The sequence below is a fragment of the Bos javanicus genome, chromosome 8 (genome assembly GCF_032452875.1).
Source record: "Bos javanicus breed banteng chromosome 8, ARS-OSU_banteng_1.0, whole genome shotgun sequence".
NCBI classification, from domain to species: domain Eukaryota; kingdom Metazoa; phylum Chordata; class Mammalia; order Artiodactyla; family Bovidae; genus Bos; species Bos javanicus.
The window spans coordinates 22,899,585-22,921,460 of NC_083875.1; positions in this window are offsets into that span (position 1 = coordinate 22,899,585).

Genomic DNA, 21,876 nt, shown 5'->3' on the forward strand with positions numbered 1-21,876 from the left:
CAGTGCCCAACCTTCAGGCAGGTATCATTATCCTCATTTCACAGGTGCGGCAAGGAGGCTCAAATGGCTAAGTAATCTGCCTAAGGCCAATAACTTATAGGTGGCAGAGAAGACACTGGAAGCAGGTATTGGAGATGCTCTTGCATTGCCCTTTCCCTTAAAGAAAGCCTTGAAGGTGTTTAGTACTATACTATGAATTTAAAGTGTATTTTGGATAGAACAGTCTTTTGGACTCTGTGGGAGAAGGCGAGGGTGGGATGATTTGAGAGAATAGCATTGAAACATATACATTATCATATGTGAAACAGATCACCAGCCTAGGTTTGATGCATGAGAAGGTGCTCAGAGCTGGTGCACTGGGATGACCCTGAGGGATGGGATGGGGAGGGAGGAGGGTGGGAGGGTCAGGATGGGGAACACATGTACACCCATGGCTGATTCATGTGAATGTATGAAACAAAAAAAAAGAGTAATCAAAAATAAATAAATAAAGTGTATTTTGGAAGTAAAAGACTGTCTTCCTGTAAAAGACCCTCAGGAATCAGCTACAGTTAGCCTCCTAGGTAGTTCTTTCGGGAAGGACTTTTTACCCTCGAGATGTACAAAACCCTCTTTCTCCCGGTAGTTGAATAGAGATATGGAGAAAGCCAATAAGACCTGGCCAGAGAGAGTTTTCCAATTATGCCTTACAAGGCTCAGAAAGGATAGAGGAACCAAAAAGCACTGTGCGTGCTCAGTTGCTTCAGTCATGTCCGACTCTTTGCGATCTTTGTAGCCCGCCAGGTTCCTCTGTCCGTGAGATTCTCCAGGCAAGAATACTGGAGTGGGTTGCCATTTCCTCCTCCGGGGAATCTTCCCGACTCAGGGATCGAACTGGCAGCTTTTACATCTCTTGCATTGGCGGGCAGGTTCTTTACCTCTAGCGCCCCCTGGGAAGCCCAGTAAGCACTGACGGAGTGCAACCAATCCTGTAAGCACAGCAGACCCAATAAACATGTAGCTACTGGCTTAGAGCTGAATACAAATACATGGGTCAAAACACTGATACACGAAAATGCCCAGTACTTTCTTCCTCAAGCTTTCATGTGCATCACAATCACATAGAATATTATTAAGAATTTGTTCTCAAAGGCCCCGCTAGATCTCAGAAAGAATCCAGGAAATGTATATTTTATAAGCGTTCTAGGTAATCCTAATACAGATGGTCACTGATTTCACTTGAAGAACATCTATGAACTGGAACAGTGCTTCTCAAACTCTGGTATGGTTGCAAGTTACCTGGAGATCAAGTGAAATGTAGATTCCAATTCAGTATATCTGGGGCAGAGTCTTAGATCCTGCATTTCCAAAAGCTCCCAGGAGATACCTGTGCTGCTGGTCTGTGGAGTACTTTTTAAATAGTAAGGGATAAGAATATTCTTATTTAATCAAATAATGTTATTGTTTAACATAAGAAAGATTGATGGTAATTTAATTGGTCAATAAAAATAGTTGTCTACTATGAAAAATATTTTCCATTAGCATATCTGCATATCTGGTGAGTAAAAAGATAATGACGGAAGTGTTAGTGGTACTAAGTTTTTGTTGATTTTTTAAAAACTGGCAAAATACTGTGGTGAATTATACTGAATTTTTTTTTAGTTTTAAGTTCTAATTCTGACTCTGACATCAGCTGTGCGAAACCTCCATCAATAAGATAAAAACAATATGAGAGTAACATTTTTTAAAATTATAATTTATAAGCTTCCTGAAAGTGAAAGTTGCTCAGTTGTGTCCGACTCTTTGCGACCCCAGAAACTATACAGTCCATGGAATTCTCCAGGCCAGAATACTGGAGTGGTTAGCCTTTCCCTTCTCCAGGGGATCTTCCCAATCCAGAGATCAAACTCGGGTCTTCCACATTGCAGGCAGATTCTAGTATACTGAAATTGCCACATCTAATAACTGTATATCAATACCAGGCTGATCATTACGGACTGTGTTGTTTCTGGCAAGAGAGTTTTAACTATTTAACTTACCTCTTTTTCCCCATTCATGAGACATACAACTAAATAAAAGTAGTGTTAATTCAGTATATTTAAAAATATGTAAATTATTATTGTTAGTAATGTAACCTAAATAAAGCTAAGTCTCCCTGTGACTCCTTCCCTGCATGGAATTACTCAAAGAAACATCAGTCTGGCATTCAAAATAATTGAGAAATAATTTAATTCTTTACTTCTCTTAAAAATGCCAAAGAGTCGACATCCATGAACCACAGGATATATGCTTAAAATAAATCCTTTTTCCTTATCTTCTGTTACATTCAATTTTTTCCGAAAACATCTCCAGATATTCCTAATTATCTTTCCTTTCCTAGTGCCCTTGAAAACTCTCACAAGTTTTTGATTTATGAGAAACAAACCAGTCTGATTAATTTTTTAATTCCTTCCTCTCTGCTTTCTGTATCAGCTCTTTATCATAGAGGTCAACTTTACTTCTCTTGCTTCTATTATTACTAAATTTTTTTAAAATTTTATTTTATTTTTAAACTTTACAATATTTTATTGGTTCTGCCATATATCGAAATGAATCCGCCACAGGCATACACGTGTTTCCCATCCTGAACCCTCCTCCCTCCTCCCTCCCCATACCATCCCTCTGGGTCGTCCCACTGCACCAGCCCCAAGCATCCAGTATCGTGCATCGAACCTGGACTGGCGACTTGTTTCATATATGATATTATACATATTTCAATGCCATTCTCCCAAATCATCCCACCCTCTCCCTCTCCCACAGAGTCCAAAAGACTGTTCTATACGTCAGTGTCTCTTTTGCTGTCTTGTACACAGGGTTATTGTTACCATCTTTCTAAATTGCATATATATGCATTAGTATACTGTATTGGTGTTTTTCTTTCTGTCCTTCCTTTACTTGCATTCTATACAACAAAAGGGCAGAGGTTCTGAAAGCTGATTCAAAGAGCAAGAAATCTTTCTCTTTCAAAATGGGGGCAGACAGAAGGGAGGGTAAAATTTCACAAGTCATATAGTTTATTTTTCTGGTTCTTGTCATAATAACAAATTATTTGCCATGTATCTCACAAATTTCTTGAGATATTATGCTCTATTCCACCACTATATGAATACACAACTCTAAGGTAGCGTGAGAAAACTTGTTATAAGTAATTTTATATTTCCAACTGCATAGTTTGCAGTAGTCCTCTGAGGAATCAACAGTTTCATAATCTATCAACTTCCTCCCCTTGCCCTCAAATCTAGTGACGACTTTCAAAACATGCCTAATTTTAATTCACTTTGAACTAAGACAGGCCATATGAAACTTTCATTTTGTGAAAAAGGGATATGATTCAATATTGTAAGTATAGTTTTAGTCAACCAGGAAAAAGGAGGATCCTTTTAGTTTGGAGTAGGCACTGTACACCTCTTTAGCAATAGAAGCTGTTGGGATGATTTGGATAGTATTACTTTTAATAATTTTGACACCAGTAATTATTTTTTAATGTAGGATTATTAATAATATGCTATTGCTAATTTAGCTTAATTATAAAGATGATGCATGATTTAATATACACATAAACCAGAAATTATCATTCAAAGATTCACTTAAAATTTCAATCTATAAACCATCCAATTTAATCAGTGATACAGATACTTTATATGAAAGATATAAAAATTGAGGGGTTAACTAGAAATTATTGACTATTTTAAAACTCTACTTCATTCTAAAATTGTATTCCAATTTGAGTTTTTGGCATGAAAGCAGTGTTGGCTACAAGACATGTTTTGCAGACTTTTTATACGAAGTCTGTTTTGAAATGCTTGGGGTCAAGTAAGTCAGGCATATTTTCAATAATTCTGGAGATCTGATCCTCTGACATTCTGACAATCCAATCTAGATGAAAAAGATTGCACTGCTTAACAATGGTACTTTTCTAAAATAATTTCAACTTTGCAATCATAGGTAAAATTGTAAAGAGATTTTTAACCTAAAGTGGATTTTCATGTATCCAAGTAAGGGAAATACCCTATATACCTTTACTTAGGGACTTGACATGGAGAAGGCAATGCCAACCCACTCCAGTACTCTCGCCTGGAAAATCCCATGGACAGAGGAGCCTGGTAGGCTGCTGTCTATGGGGTCGCACAGAGTCGGACATGACTGAAGCGACTTAGCAGCAGCAGCAGCAGGGACTTGGAATAGGTTCAAATTTTGGAATCAAAATTTTTGAAAAGGACAACTGCATGTTGACATATCTGTTGTGTCTATTTCCAGTGGAGAATCTGTTGGTTACACTGGCAGTTTTGATCTGGGATTAATCTAGATTTCCTGGATGTAATTCCCATAAGAACAGATGAATGTGCATATTCACTTGACAGACATAGTAGCTCAGTTTTCTAAGAGACATTCACAGGGAGTCAAGTATGAAATAGGAGCGCTCTGGCAGACAAAGACAGTTGATGTAGGATCCTCTGGGCCACCCTTAGCTGGACTTGTGAGTTAGACTTTTAACCCTTCCACTTCAGGTTTGCTTCTCTTGCTTCTTCCAGAGCAGCAGCCATAATCTCCACCATAAAGAAAATTGATTTTTCTAAAGCAAGCCCTGTGGGGGCACCAAGGAGTCACTGGAAATTTCTTTTAGCTAGCAAAGGAAATGCCAAAAATTGACATTCTAAGTGCCCTTGATAGTTAATTTTATGTGCCAACTTGGCTAGGCTATGGTACTCGGATATTTAGTCAAACACCATTCTAGATGTTTCTCTAAGAAGGCATTTTTAGGTGAGATTAAAATTTAAATCTGCAGACTTTGAGAAAGAAGATTACCTTCCATAATATTGTCGGGACTCATCCAATCAGTTGAAAGGCTTAACTGAAAGACACTGATCTCCTGAGAAAAGGAGCTCTGCTAGCAGACTGTCTTTGGACTCAAACTCCAGCTTTTCCCTGGGTCTTAAGTCTGCAGCCTACCCTGCAGATTTTGGACTTGCCAACCTCCACAATCACATGAGCTAATTTAATCAATCTCTCATATACATCTCTGGCTGATTCTGTTTCTCTGGGTAATTCTGACTAATGTAGTGCCTAATACACCACGCTGAACAAGTAGAGGAGTGAAAAACACATATACTGAATACATGGCTGCAACATAAACAGATGGGCCAGAATAGAGGTTCTTAGCCCTGGCTGCTATACTGGGGAGCATTAAAAATACCTTGATGCCTGGGATCTACCCCCAAGATTCCAATTCAGTAAGTCTGGATGGGACATAGGCATCAGTATATTTAAACAGCTCCCCAGATCCCCAAGTAATTCTAAGAATAGCCACATACTAGAAACCCTGGGACCTAAGATTTCATACCTTAGGCTGTTCTTAAAGAAATGCACTTCTGGCAAAAGAGGAGATATCCTTAATATGTAGTAATCAATTGAAGGACTATAATATGAGAGAAATACTTTAATATGAAAGAAAAGTTTGCATTTTTATAAGACTAACTATTCCATATAATACCCATTATTTATTTACTCATTTAATAACATTTATTAGATAGATATTATGTGCTAGACCCTGGGCTAGTGTCTTAATGACAGGAAGGCCAATAAAAGTGGAAGTCTGATATTTAGGTGCTTAAACTCTAGTGGATATACAGACAAATAATTGTAGTATAAGGAGATAAATTCATTTTTAAGCATTCATTCAGCATTTATTTAGTACTAGAGCCATATAAATGTGAATTTTTAAAAATCCTTACAGTGACTCTGTAAGGTAATTATTACATGCTTCAGTTCAGTTTAGTCACGCAGTTGTGTCTGACTCTTTGCGACCCCATGGACTGCAGCATGCCAGGCTTCCCTATCTATCACCAACTCCTGGAGCTTGCTCAAACTCATATCCATTGAGTTGGTGATGACATCCAACCATCTCATCCTCTGTTGTCCTTCTCCTCCTGCCTTCAATCTTTCCCAGCATCAAGGTCTTTTCCAATGAGTCAGCTCTTTGCATCAGGTGGCCAAAGTATTGGAGCTTTAGCTTCAGCATCAGTCCTTCCAATGAGTATTCAGGGTATAATATTTACATTATGTTAGACACCAAATAGGGTGTCTGGGAACAGCAAAAAGGTCCTGTGATATTTGGGGCATCTCTATGCCAAGGATGAGAAAATTCAAGGAAACTCTCATTTTGTTGTTTAAGAGTTGAGTTGTTTTCTAAGCATAATAGGAAGCTTTATGGGTTATGAAGTTGCGAAAGGCTTTGGAGATGACAATCTACATCTCTCATTTTGATATGTGGGGACTGATGTCCAAAACAGCTAAGTGTGTTAATTAAGAAACACTATCCAATGAGTTAGCAGCAGAGCTGGAAGAGGAACTCAGATCTATCTTGGTTTTATTCTCTTCACCTGGTGAACCCTCTAGGGGCCATTTTGCACGTGACAACTTCACTTCCCTCAATAAAGTTGACTGCATCAAGGGTAGGACTTGACCCATTAGTTCAATCAGTCTGATTTCTGAAAATAAGACCAATGGAGAAAAGACTTACCCTTATTTGGGGGCTGTATTTGTTAGATATACTCTCTGAAGCTGCAGGTTGGGAATTTTCCAAAAGAGGAAAGGAGACTTTGAGTGATGCTGCTGGTGCTGCTGCTGCTGCTAAGTCGCGTCAGTCGTGTCCAACTCTGTGTGACCCCATAGACGGCAGCCCACCAGGCTCCCCTGTCCCTGGGGTTCTCCAGGCAAGAACACTGGAGTGGGTTGCCACTTCCTTCTCCAATGCATGAAAATGAAAAGTGAAAGTGAAGTCGCTCAGTCATGTCCAACTCTTCACGACCCCATGGACCGCAGCCTACCAGGCTCCTCCATCCATAGGATTCTCCAGGCAAGAGTACTGGAGTAGGGTGCCATTGCCTTCTCCATGAGTGATACTAACTGGTATAAAAGATGAATCACAGATCGCAATAGCTTAACAGAATGGAATAAAATTTAACAAGACAGAATTTCATTTCTCAGTCACATTGAGTCCATGGTAGTTGGGTGGGGGTGAGGGGCATGTCATTAATAGCAGGAGGGAGAGGCATGCAGTTATTTAGGACTCAAGCTCCTTTTATCCCGTTGCTATCACTTTGCTCTAAGTTCTCAGTCTTCTTCATTCTGCCAGCAGATGAAGAGAAAGAGAGACTAGAGAATTACAAGGAACTTTTCATGGATCAGGCTTCAAAGTGAAGGCCAGAATTAAGTACATGTCTACACCTAATGGAAAATGTGGTCTAGATGTGTCCCTAGAAGAAAAGGAAAATGAATTTGCCGAACAACCAGCCAGTATCTGTCACACAGAGGAACCTAGTCAAGGCGGAAGGGAAAAAGAATGAACAGATGGACTAAAAGAGATGAAATGGAGGGCTTCCCTGGTGGTTCAGTGGTAAAGAATCTGTCTGCCAATGCAGGAGACACAGTTCGATCCCTGATCTGGGAAGACGCCACAGAGCAACTAAGCCCATGAGGCACAACTGTTGAGCCTGTGCTCCAGAGCCTGGGAGCCGCTCTTTGTGTTCTAGAGCCTATGCTCTGTAACTAGAGAAGCCACCACAATGAGGAGTCCACACATTACAATTAGAGAGTAGATCCCGCTCTCTGCAACTAGAGAAAAGCCTGCACAGCCCCAAAGGCACAGCACAGCCAAAAATAAATAAATAAAAATTTAAAAAGAGAGGTGAAACAGAAAATCTTTATGGCTTTCTAGGTTCTGGTGTTAGTCTTCTTCTGAGGCCCCTCTACATCCCTGCCGCTGGGTCGATGAGACATTCTGTACCATTGTAAATTCCCTACCCTGCTGAAACTAGCTGATATTGGCTTCTGTAGTTTACAAACAAGGCAATCCTAGCATATACTCACACTCAGGAGGATTGCAACAGCTTGGAGGAAGCATATGTCTTCAGAATCTCCCATCATATGTCTAGGAATGTACTGTGAGTTTCATTTACTTATATCTATTTCTATGATGACATTAGCAGCCTGGAGATTAGTATTTACAATTGTGCTAAACCCCTTCATACATATGCTGCAGCTGAAATCAGCATAAAAAAAGCAAACCAAGGCAAGTTGTGCCGGAAAGAGTTGGTTATTATATAACACACATTGATTTATAGGTTCAGTTTGCCTTTACCTAAATGTCTAGTTATTTAACAGCTGTTATGAATCAGCCGGATAGAGGATTAGAAAAGGGTGGGGGTTGGGGGAAGTAGGTGAAAAAATGCTTTAATCTTAGGCTACAATAGAGAAACAAGTTGAGTCAGGTCTCATCTAGCAATTTTGGTTCTCTGATGCTTCTTAAAGGGGAACATTGTTCAGCTGGAAGGTGAAACAGCTTAACATAGACCATTGGGTTGAGTTTACATTAAGTCCATTAGTGAGGGAGACAGTGCTGTACATAGGTTAGAAAGCAATGTATCGGTAAACATTGGGAGAGGCTGGCTTGGTCAAAATAGTTCCAATTTGCTTTGGCTTTAAATACGTAACATACTCTAGAAGTTTTGTGGAGAACATGAGGATTTAACAAGATGTGGTATAAGGGAACACAAAAGAGAAATCAATACAGAATTCAGTTGAGTGACAGAATTGACTGCTGCTGCTGCTAAGTCGCTTCAGTCCTGTCCGACTCTGTGCGACCCCACAGACGTCAGCCCACTAGGCTCCCCTGCCCCTGGGATTCTCCAGTCAAGAACACTGGAGTGGGTTGCCATTTCCTTCTCCAATACATGAAAGTGAAAAGTGAAAGTGAAGTCGCTCAGTGGTGTCCAACTCAGCGACCCCATGACCACAGCCTACCAGGCTCCTCCATCCATGGGGTTTTCCAGGCAAGAGTACTGGAGTGGGGTGCCACTGCCTTCTCTGTAGAATTAACTGATCGTGTTCAATCTTGACATCCCAGTTTTAGACAATAGTCAGAAAGGATTTACTGAGCCACAGGATCTTTTTGTAGGTTTGTATCTACTCATGAGTTTATAAAGGCAAGAAAGGACTTTCTGGGAATGTCTGAAACTATGTTTTGAGATGAGACCCTATAACTGTTCTGCATGCTAAGAATGCAAACTGGGTGCTGGGATGAAGACTCTTCACTCCCTGGCACCCAGGTTAATCTGCATAAGGAAGGGATTCTGTGCTGGCCCCGCAAGGATCTTCTTCTGTGTCCTAACTCGCTCTTGCCTTACTCAGTTTCATCTGTGCTCAGATATGTGTTTTGCTCAAACCTTGGCCTAAGAATTAAATTTGTTCCAAGTATATCTTAAATGTTTTTATGTGATTTTTTTTTCCAGTAGGTTTTGCTTTTTTTGTAAAATGCTCTGCAGATTCCTAGCTATAGGTGTTTTTAATAAATTTATTTATTTTTAATTGAAGGATAATTTCTTTGCAGTATTGTGTTGGTTTCTGCCAAACATCAACATGAATCAGTCATAGGTATATATATGTTCCCTCCCACCTGAGCGTCCCTCCCATCTTCCTTCCCATTCCATCCCTTTAGGTTGTTACAGAGCCTGGGTTTGAGTTCCGAGTCTAGCTCTTTTTCCTGAACAGTCCCTCCCCCAAAACACACAGACAATGGCTTTTTTCTATTTGAAAGCCAATAAAATGGATGCTTTGTCAACAGACTCATATACCTTGCCTTAAAGTTAAAAACCTCCTCCCCACTCCTAGCCCTTGCCACATAGCAGAAGCTCTGTGGCTTCCATTTAATCAATTTATGGAAAACATTGAGCAGGATGGGGTTTTAGAAAATAATACTACCACTACTACTGAAATTATCACCACTACACTTACATTCACTACACTTTATATGTCTTCTTTAGAGTTATCTGATAAAGATATTTGCAAAAATGTTCCTATATAGATTATCCTAACAAAAACACCAAGACCTGTGAAATAATGATTGTGTGATTTGCCAGCTGCTAGTAGTCGTCTCTTTTCATGTTCAGATCCAAAGTTCCTCCTTGTAGCCAAACTATCTATATATCTAGATGCAGAAGGAGAGGAAATCTTTCCGTCCTCAAAAAACCTTGAGGCTCCAAGTCTCTGCATGAAAAAGTATGTAATTGCAAGAGCAATATGAACTATACTTACACCACCTGACCTGCCTCTTGAGAAACCTATATGTAGGTCAGGAAGCAACAGTTAGAACTGGACATGAACCAACAGCCTGGTTCCAAGTAGGAAAAGGAGTACGTCAAGGCTGTATATTGTCACCCTGCTTATTTAACTTCTATGCAGAGTACATCATGAGAAATGCTGGGCTGGTAGAAGCACAAGCTGGAATCAAGATTGCCGAGAGAAATATCAAGAACCTCAGATATGCAGATGACACCACTCTTATGAAAGAAAGTGAAGAACTAAAGAGCCTCTTGATGAAAGTGAAAGAGGAGAGTGAAAAAGTTGGCTTAAAGCTCAACATTCAGAAAACTGAGATCATGGCATCTGGTCCCATCACTTCATGGGAAATAGATGGGGAAACAGTGGAAACAGTATCAGACTTTATTTTTTGGGCTCCAAAATCACTGCAGATGGTGACTGCAGCCATGAAATTAAAAGACGCTTACTCCTTGGAAGGAAACTTATAACCAACCTAGATAGCATATTAAAAAGCAGAGACATTACTTTGCCAACAAAGGTCCATTTAGTCAAGGCTATGGTTTTTCCAGTGGTCATGTATGGATGTGAGAGTTGGACTGTGAAGAAAGCTGAGAGCTGAAGAATTGATGCTTTTGAACTGTGGTGTTGGGGAAGATTCTTGAGAGTCCCTTGGACTGCAAGGAGGTCCAACCAGTCCATCCTAAAAGAAATCAGTCCTGGGTGTTCTTTGGAAGGACTGATGCTAACGCTGAAACTCCACTACTTTGGCCACCTCATGAGAAGAGATGACTCTTTGGAAAAGACTCTGATGTTGGGAGGGATTGGGGGCAGGAAGAGAAGGGGACAACAGAGGATGAGATGGCTGGATGGCATCACTGACTCGATAGACATGAGTTTGGGTGAACTCCGGGAGTTGGTGATAGACAGGAAGGCCTGGCGTGCTTCAACTCATGGGGTTGCAAAGAGTCAGACATGACTGAGCAACTGAACCGAACTGAACTGATACATTCAATTAGTTTGCTATAGCCACAGGGCCTTTGCACAGACTGTTTGAGAAAGATACAAATATCCTAGCACAGACCAAATTGAGTAAGGCAGGAGCAAGTTCAAACAAAGAGGACATGGGTGTTTGCCTAGGAGTGCTTTTCTAGTCTTACTCACGTGGTTAACTCTCTTTCTTAAATTGCAACACATTCAGCTCTTTTTCTGACCTCCTGACTCATCCAATACTACAATTATGGCCTTTTGTGGTTCCATGTAACTTTCCTGCATAGCACTATGACTCTTGTAATTATTATGCTATTCTCTTTGACTATAGTTTGTCTCTCTGACTAGACTGTCAGCTGTATGAGGGCAGGAACTATGATTTTGCTCATTGGATCCCACATTACAGCATATGCTAAACATATAGATATAAAGAAGAGGTGGCAAGAATACACAGAAGAACTGTACAAAAAAGATCTTCATGACCCAGATAACCACGATGCTGTGATCACTCACCTAAAGCCAGACATCCTGGAATGTGAAGTCAAGTGGGCCTTGGGAAGCATCACTACAACAAAGCTAGTAGAGGTGATGGAATTCCAGTTGAGCTATTTCAAATCCTAAAAGATGATGCTGTCAAAGTGCTGCACTCAATATGCCAGAAAATTTGGGAAACTCAACAGTGGCCACAGAACTGGAAAAGGTCAGTTTTCATTCCAATCCCAAAGAAAGGCAATGCCAAAGAATGCTCCAACTACTGCACAATTGCACTCATCTCACACGCTAGTAAGTAATGCTCAAAATTCTCCAAGCCAGGCTTCAGCAATATGTGAACCGTGAACTTCCAGATGTTCAAGCTGGTTTTAGAAAAGGCAGAGGAACCAGAGATCAAATTGCCAACATCCCATGGATCATGGAAAAAGCAAGAGAGTTCCAGAAAAACATCTACTTCTGCTTTATTGACTATGCCAAAGCCTTTGACTGTGTGGATCACAATAAACTGTGGGAAATTCTGAAGGAGATGGGAATATCAGACCACCTGACCTGCCTCTTGAGAAATTTGTATGCAGGTCAGGAAGCAACAGTTAGAACTGGACATGGAACAACAGACTGGTTCCAAATCAGGAAAGGAGTACGTCAAGGCTGTATATTGTCACCCTGCTTATTTAACTTATATGCAGAGTACATCATGAGAAACACTGAGCTGGATGAAGCACAAGCTGGAATCAAGATCACTGGGAGAACTATCAATAACCTCAGATATGCAGATGACATCACTTTTATGGCAGAAAGTGAAGAAGAACTAAAGAGCCTCTTGATGAAAGTGAAAGAGGAGAGTGAAAACGTTGGCTTAAAGCTCAACATTCAGAAAACTAAGATCTTGGCGTCTGGTCCCATCATTTTATGGGAAATATATGGGGAAACAGTGGAAACAGTGGCTGACTTTATTTTTGGGGGGGGCTCCAAAATCACTACAGATGGTGATTGCAGCCGTGAAATTAAAAGACGCTTCCTCCTTGGAAGAAAAGTTACAACCAACCTAGACAGCATATTAAAAAGCAGAGGCATTACTTTGTCAACAAAGGTCCATCTAGTCAAGGCTATGGTTTTTCCAGTGGTCATGTATGGATGTGAGAGTTGGACTGTGAAGAAGGCTGAGCACCGAAGAATTGATGCTTTTGAACTGTGGTGTTGGAGAAGACTCTTGAGAATCCCTTGGACTGCAAGGAGGTCCAACCAGTCGATCCTAAAGGAGATCAGTCCTGATCTCCTCGGGACTGTACGGACTGACGTTGAAGCTGAGACTCCAATACTTTGGCCACCTGATGCGAAGAGCTGACTCATTTGAAAAGACCCTGATGCTGGGAAAGATTGATGGCAGGAGGAGAAGGGGATGACAGATGATGAGTTGGTTGGATGGCATCACCGACTCGATGGACAGGAGTTTGGGTAAACTCCAGGAGTTGGTGATGGACAGGGAGGACTGACATGATGTGGTTCATGGAGTTGCAAAGAGTCTGACATGACTGAGCAAGTGAACTGAACTGAAACACATAGTAAGAGCTCAGTAAGTATTTGTTAAATGAATGCATAAATAATTGATTTTTGATATATGATATAAGGTTATTACTAACTCATAGAATGCAAAAATAAAAAATATTCTGGAGAAAAAGAAGCAAACAAATCACATCTGCTTAAGCTTTTCACAAAGTGAATAAATAGGAAAAGGGTACAACCAAAAGATATTTATCACCTGGTTTTTTTTTAATTGAAATGTTATCCCTGGTAAAGGAAGGTGAAGGTAGGAGTGAGTTGAGGATGATTTTCTAAGGCAAACCTCAGTGGCAGGCAGTCATGTGAAACCAGAGGGTTACATGGACTTCCTTCCAGCCTCTAGCATCCATGAGATCTATTAAAAGGCCTCTTTTAGGTATCAACATTTTTTTCTCTTCCACAATTATCTTTTTAAAATTAGACTTAGGGGGACAGATTATTGTATTTTGTTCATGTCCCTGCAACTGATTTGGAAACTGGATTTCTGACAGTTAAGATACCTTCCCATGGGAAATAGATGGGGAAACAGTGGAAACAGTGTCAGTCTTTACTTTTTTGGGCTCCAAAATCACTACAGATGGTGACTGCAGCCATGAAATTAAAAGACGCTTACTCCTTGGAAGAAAAGTTATGAGCAACCTAGATAGCATATTCAAAAGCAGAGACATTACTTTGCCAACAAAGGTCCATCTAGTCAGGCTATGGTTTTTCCAGTGGTCATGTATGGATGTGAGAGTTGGACTGTGAAGAAGGCTGAGCACTGAAGAATTGATGCTTTTGAACTGTGGTGTTGGAGAAGACTCTTGAGAGTCCCTTGGACTGCAAGGAGGTCCAACCAGTCCATTCTGAAGGAGATCAACCCTGGTATTTCTTTGGAAGGAATGATGCTAAAGCTGAAACTCCAGTACTTTGGCCACCTCATGAGAAGAGTTGACTCATTGGAAAAGACTCTGATGCTGGGAGGGATTGGGGGCAGGAGGAGAAGGGTATGACAGAGGATGAGATGGCTGGATGGCATCACTGACTTGATGGACGTGAGTCTGAGTGAACTCTGGGAGTTGGTGATGGACAGGGAGGCCTGGCGTGCTGCGATTCATGGGGTCAGACACGACTGAGCGACTGAACTGAACTGAACTGAAGATACCTTCTAAATAAACTAGGGAGGTGCTTTTTAACTGGGAATTCATGAAAAACCTTCATAGTCGATGAGTTCGTAAGAGTATATTCCAAATATGGTCTATGTGTAAATGTTTTTTTTTTCCTCCTGAAAAGAAAATTGTAGAGCTTTAAATCAAATATCAAAGAACTTTATAACTTTAAAGAGATTAAAAATTATATCTAATGAAATATACTGGAGTTTTAGTAGCAAGTTCCTTTGTAAAGACTAATTTATCAATTATATCTAGATGCAATAGTTATTGTTAGCCTAATCTTTATATTGTATATTAGCATATATTTTTTCTTTTATTTATTTTACATTGGAGTATATTTGATTTACAATGTTGTTAGTCTCAGGTGTACAGAAAAATGGTTTAGTTATACATTTTGTTGTTGTTTAGTCACTAAAGCATGTCTGACACTTTTGTGACCCCCATGGACCATAGCCCGACAGGCTGCTCCTGTCCATGGGATTTCCCAGGCAAGGATACTGGAGTGAGTATATTATTTTGTACAAAGTTATTAGAATACTTTCTGTTGTAGTATACCAGCACATCCATGGAACTTGTATGCACAGGGAAATACAATATATCTGAGCATTTCTCCGAGGGAAATTTGTAAAAATTGACATTTATTAAGAAAGTTTGTTATTATTATTACTACTAGAATTCCTTAGACCAAATTTAAATTGAAAACTGCAGGCTAAACACTAGGTTTTATTATTTTTTACATCTAATCAATAAGAGTTGTTTTGAAATATCCAATTGAATAGTCATCTTGTGTAATAACTACATTAAGTGACAACAATGCTTTCCAAGTATAAACTTAAGATAATTAGAAATGACAATTTTAGTAAGTGTTTAAAAAAATTTATTGAAGTATAGTTGACTTTCAGTCATATTAGTTCCAGGTGTACAACATAATGATCCAGTATTTTTATAGACTACTCACTATCCAAAGTTATTACAAAATACTGACTATATTCTCTGTGCTGTACATTATATCCTTATAACCTTTTTATGTTACACTAGTTGTTCAGACCTCTTAATACCTTTCACCTATTTTGCCATCCCCCTACCCCTTCCCCTTTTGTAACCATTAGTTTGTTCTTGGTATCTGTGAGTCTGTCTTTGTTCTATTTTTTTTGATTTTTGATTCCACATGTAAATGAAAATAAACGATATTTTCTTTCTTTCTTTGAATTATTTCAGTAACCAAAACAACTCCAGGACCATCCATGTTGTTGCAAATGGCAAGATTTTATTATTTTGGGGGGGTTGACTAATATTCCATTGTGTGTGTATATGCTGCTGCTGCTGCTAAGCCGCTTCAGTCGTGTCCAACTCTATGCGACCCCATAGACGGCAGCCCACCAGGCTCCCCTGTCCCTGGGATTCTCCAGGCAAGAACACCGAAGTGGGTTGCCATTTCCTTCTCCAATGCATGAAAGTGAAAAGTGAAAGTGAAGTCACTTAGTTGTGTCTGACTCCTAGCAACCCCATGGACCACAGCCTACCAGGCTCCTCCGTCCATGGGATTTTCCAGGCAAGAGTACTGGAATGGGGTGCCATTGCCCTCTCCGGTGTGTGTATATGTATGTGTGTAAATGTATCCCACATACACAGATATATATATCCCACATCTTTATCCTTTCATCTCCACAGGCACTTAGGTTGCTTTCATATATTGGCTACTGTGAATAGTGCTTTTATAAACATTGCGTGCATGTATTTTTTTGAATTAGTATTTTTATTTTCTTTGAATATATACTCAGCAGTGGAATTGCTGGATCATATGGTAGTTCTATTTATAGTTTTTTGAGGAACCTCCATACTGTTTTCCATGGAGGCTGCGCCACTTTACATTCCCACCAATGATGTACTAGCATTCCCTTTTCTCCATATCCTCCCTAACATTTAGTCTTTGATAACAGCCGTTCTGACAGGTGTGAGTTGTGAGATGCTATCTCATTGTGGTTTTGATTTGCATTTTCCTGATGATTAGTGATACTGAGCATTTTTTTCATGTGCCTGTTGGCCATCTGTGTGTCTTAATTAGAAAAATGCCTATTCAGGTCTTCTGCCTCTTTTTAAATTGTTTTTTATATTGTGTTGTGTAAGCTGTTTATTATATTTTGGATATTAGCCCCTCGTGGGACATATCATTTGCAAATATTTTCTCCCATTCAGTAGATTGTATTTTTATTTTTGACTTAAAAAATTTTTGACTTTTTGGCTGTGTTGGGTCTTTGTTGCTGCATGGGCTTTTCTCTAGTTGTGTTGAGCAGGGGCTACTCTGCAGTTTTGGTGCACGGGCTTCTCATTGTGGTGGCCTCCCTTGCTGTGAAGCATTGGCTCTAGCACGAGCTTCAGTGGCACATGGGCTCAGTAGCTGCAGCTCCCGGGCTCTGGAGCACAGGCTCAGCAGTTGTGGCACTTGGGCTTAGTTCTCTGTTTCAAGTGGGATCTTCCTGGACCAAAGTTTGCACTTGCGTCTCCTGCATTGGCAAATGGATTCTTCATCACTGAGCCACAGAGAAGCCCCCTGTCTTCTTATTTTGTTGATGGTTTCCTTTGCTGTGCCAAAGCTTTTAAGGTGAATGAGGTACCATTTGTTTATTTTTTGCTTTTGTTTCCTTTGCCTGAGAAGACAGATCCAAAAAATATTGCCATGACTTATGTCAAAAAGAGTGTTCTGCCTTTATTTTCTTCTAGGAGTTTTATGGTTTCTGGTCTTAACGTCCATTTTTAATTTGTTTCTGTATATGATATGAGAAATTGTTCCAGTTTCATTCTTTTGCAAAGAAATGACTCTTTAGAAAAGATCCTGATGGTGGGAAAGATTGAAGGCAGGAGGGGAAGGGGACAACAGAGGATGAGATGGCTGGATGCCATCACCGACTCAATGGACATGAGTTTGAGCAAGCTCCAGGAGTTGGTGGTGGACAGGGAAGCCTGGTGTGCTGCAGTCCATGGGGTCGCAAAGAATCAGACATGACTGAACGATAGAACTGGACTAGACTTCATTCTTTTAAATGCAGCTGTCCAGTTTTCCCAGCACTACTTATTGAAAAGACTGTATTTTCCCTGTTGCATATTCTTGTCTCCTTTATTATTGATTAATAAACTTTTATGCATGGCTTTTCAATTTGGATTCTTTTTATTTCTTTTTTTTGCCTAATTGCTTTGGCTGTGACTTCTATTACTATGTTAAATAGAAGTGGCAAGAGTGTTCATCCTTGTCTTCTTCCTAATTTTAGAGGAAAAGCTTTCAACTTTTTAGCATTGAGTATGATGTTAGTTGTGGGTTTGTCATAAATGGCCTTTATCATGTTCCCTCTACACTCACTTCAGTGAGAGTTTTTATTATGAATGGATGTTGAATTTTATCAAATGTTTTTTTCTGCATCTGCTGAGATCTCCCTGTGATTTTTTTCTTTGTTTTGTTAATGTGATGTATTACATGGTTGATTTGCAGTACTGTATCCCTGGAATAAATCTCACTTGACCATGATACATAATGTTTTCAATTGTATTGTTGAATTTGGTTTGCTAATATTTTATTGAGGATTTTAGCATCTATGTTCATCAGGGATATTAGCTTTAAATTTTTCTTTTTGTAGTGTCTTTGGTTTTGGCCTCAGAGTAGTGCTGGCCTCATAGAATGAATTCACAAGTATTCTTCCTCTTCCATTTTGGAAATGGTTTGAGAAGAAAAGGTATTAGCTCCTTTTTAAGTGTTTAATAGAATTTTCCTGTGAAGCCATCTGGTTCTGGACTTTTGTTTGTTGGGAATTTTTTGATTACTGATTCAATTTTATTACTAGGAACAGATCTATTCAGATCTTCTATTTCTTCCTGATTCAGCCTTAGAAGATTATACGTTTTTCGAAGTTTATCCATTTCTTCTAGATTGTTCAATATGTTGGCATATAACTGTTTATGGTAGTCTCTTATGGTCTTGGCTAGTTAAAAAATCAAGTGGGTAGCTCAAATACATTTTAGATAAAGATGATTGAATAAAATGCATAAATCCCCCCTTTTTTTCTAAATGGGTAGCTCATCATCATGACATCAACAACAATAATGATGTGCAGCCAGGGTTGAGAACCAGTGGTATAATACAACTTATTGGAGCACAACTTAAATAGGCCAGTAGTTAGACAAAATAGTGAAATATATATAAATTTAATAAATTAATATAATTGCTGAAATGGACTGAATGTTTGTGTTCCCCCAAATTTGTGTGTTGAAGCCCCAAACCTCAATATGATTGTATTTGGAGATAGGGACTGTGAGAAAGTGATAAAGGTTAAAAGAGGGAATAAAAGTGGGGTCTAATCTGAGGTGGTTGGTGCCCTAGAAGAGGAAGAGACACCAGAACTTGCTCTCTCTGCCATGTGTGAACACAGAAAGAAGGTGGCCTTTGGCAAGCCAGGAAGAGAGTTCTCAACAGAAACTGAATTAGCTGGCACCTTGATCTTGGGCTTCTCAGCCTCCAGAACTGGGAGACAATAGGATTCTGTTGTTTAGACCACCCAGTCTATGGAATTTGTTATGACAACCCAAGCAGACTAATATAACTGTGCTTGGAAATGAAGATTTGAATTGCCAAATTAGCCAACAAAATCATTGCTAACTAATTTGATTCTGTATATCATGTTGGAACACTGACATTTCTACTCACTAAATAAATGAACTTGATTTTCCATTGTAACCTAGGTTCTGATTGAACAACTTATTCTAATTTCTAAGTCACTGTTGATTCAGAGGATTTTAACTTAGTAATAATGCACATCATTTAAAATATGCTCAGATACAGCCAGTATTTAAAATTCATCTGCATTCACAGGTGTTCTACTGAACTCAAATAGCCTTTCCTGAATTCAGTGAATCATGTTCAGGATTACAAGACAACAATGATTCAACAGTCAAATATAATTTCATCACAACACAAACCAGAGGTTTCCTTCTTGAAAGAAAATTAATTTTTGTGGAAGTTGAAAGTTTAGTCTCACTTTCCCTTTTAATGTGGAATAAACTGAAGTCTATCAAAACTTCATTTTCATTTCCCCTCAATAAATCAAATACCAAATAAAATAGGGACTTAACAGTATTTTGGGTTTCTTTGCTTTAATATCTTTCAACGTCAGTAGAATCTTCCAATTCATAGGACTGTTAAGTTAATGTAAATCAATCATATAGCCATGATTATTTGTAGGTACATTTCAGTGGAAAAAATTGTGACTTTTTAATTATTGTATTATATGAAAAAAATTTGCATTGCTACCAACTTAGCTAGGAGATCTCTCTAACATTCAATCAGTGTCAAAACTGAATTGAGGAATGTAATAATATAATTCAAAAATCAGTAATATTTCTTATTCCTTTCAAAAGACTCTCAAATTTTCAAGGAATATAAACAGCACTTAAAATAATTGCCTTTTGACAGAAGAGAAACCTTAAAGCCACTTCTCATCTGAAAGTTCAAAAATACTTGGAGTTTTATTTTTACTTAATATATTCAATACCTTTTAAATTGAGCATCTTGTGTATGCAAGATACCATTCCTAGGTGTTTTAGAAAAGTTTAAGGATGAAGTAGATAATATATTGTATAAGTAGCATGGGGAAATAAGACATAAAGATATGATCTAAATACTGTTTTATAATTTAGACACAGACAGGATTATGTGAGTTCAAAGGAAGAATGGGAGAATCAAGGAAGATTTATTTTTGGAAAGAGAATTTTGGCATAGCATTTTAACTTTAATATAATTTAGACACATCATCTCACTGAGAGTGACTGGAAGTTGCCCATTGCCAGTGACCTTTCCCTGTAAGTACCTTCACACATCAGCTCTTCTGTACCTTGTCATTCTCTAGATGGACTGCCTCTCTCTGAACTGTCTTAAAATGGAATCTTCTGCCTTCTCGTCCTAACCTCCCATTTGTCTAGTGAACTTCTACCTTCATTTTCATCATTTCTTTACTGTCATTAATATCTCCAGGTCCTTAATGAAACAACTTTGAAGCTGAATGAATTGAAGTCAAGTCCAAGCTCTACCACTGAAGGGCTGAAAAGCTCTGCTAAGTGTTACTTATTTATTCTAACTCTTGGCTTCCTCATTTTAAAAGTGGTATTATCGATAGTCCTTATCTCACAGGACAGTTGAGAATATTCTATTAGATAACATATAAGGGACTTCTCTGGTGGTCCAGTGACTAAGACTCTGCATTCCCAACGCAGGGGGCCCAGTTCAATCCCTGGGCAAGGACCTAGGCCTTTGAGTTCACATGCTGCAGCTGAAAGATCCCACATGCTGCAAAAATGACCTGGCACAGCCAAATAAATAAAATAAATATCTTAAAGAATAACATACAAAAAGATCACAGCATAGTGCCTGGGCTAAATAAAAGTGCAATAAATGTTACCTTTTGTATATTAAACTTTTAGTTATTACTATTTATTCCAGTATTGATGATATGGATTAATTTCTTCAGCTCATTCTTCTCTCCTTGTTTAGACCATTGTTTCAACTGCTGATTCAGCTTCTTCACTCTTCTTTCCAATAATAGCTAGTATTCACTTAGTCTATCAACAGTATTTATTTATGATACTATGTACCCATGTCGTACACTGGAAATACCTTCAGTAAATCAGGGAGACAGTCTAAGGGAGGTACACACATACAAGCAGGCAATATATTACTATAATGTGATACATGCTATAATAAAGGTAGTTTCACAAGAGGAAGATAATTAACCCATCTTGGAAATGTGGATCAGGGTCTTTAAGTTTAACCTCATCTGGCACAACACTTGGCACATATTATGTGCTTAACAAACATTTATTGCGCCAAGTAGCATCAAAGCTGGAATTTAAGGATGAGTAAGTATTACCAAGTGAAAGGATTCAGAGATACAAGAATTATCTTCTAAGACTGAGAAATATGTAAGGGCTTACAGGTTAGAGAGTGCCTGGGGTTGTCATGAGGCAAGTATTTTAGAATGGCTGGAGTGGTGGTGGTGGTTTCATCGCTAAGTTGTGCCTGACTCTTTGGGACCCTATGGACTATAGCCCACCAGGCTCCTCTGTCCATCGGATTCTCCAGGCAAGCATACTGGAGTGGGTTACCATTTCCTTCTCCAGGGGATCTTCCCAACCCAGGACTTGAACCTGGGTCTCCTGCACTGCAGGCAGATTCTTTACCGACTGAGCTATGAGGGAAGCTATGGCTGAAGTAGGACTCATAATAGGAGCTCAGTAAACATTAGTTCTCCTTCCTCCTTACAGAGCAATTTTACATATTTTAGTTCTCTGAAAATCATTTAAGTTAACTTGCTAGGCATAATCATCCCACTTTATAGATGATGATACTAAGGCTAAGAGAGATTAAATGATTTACAAAGCCCGAAGACCTGGGCCAGCTTCCTGAACATGCAACATTTGCAGTAGCGTAGAACCCTCTCACAGGTTAATATTCTGATGCGGCTGTCTGGAAATTCTTAAAAATTTTGTCTTCCAATCTGTTTTCTGTAAGTGAAGTCTGATAGAACAATGA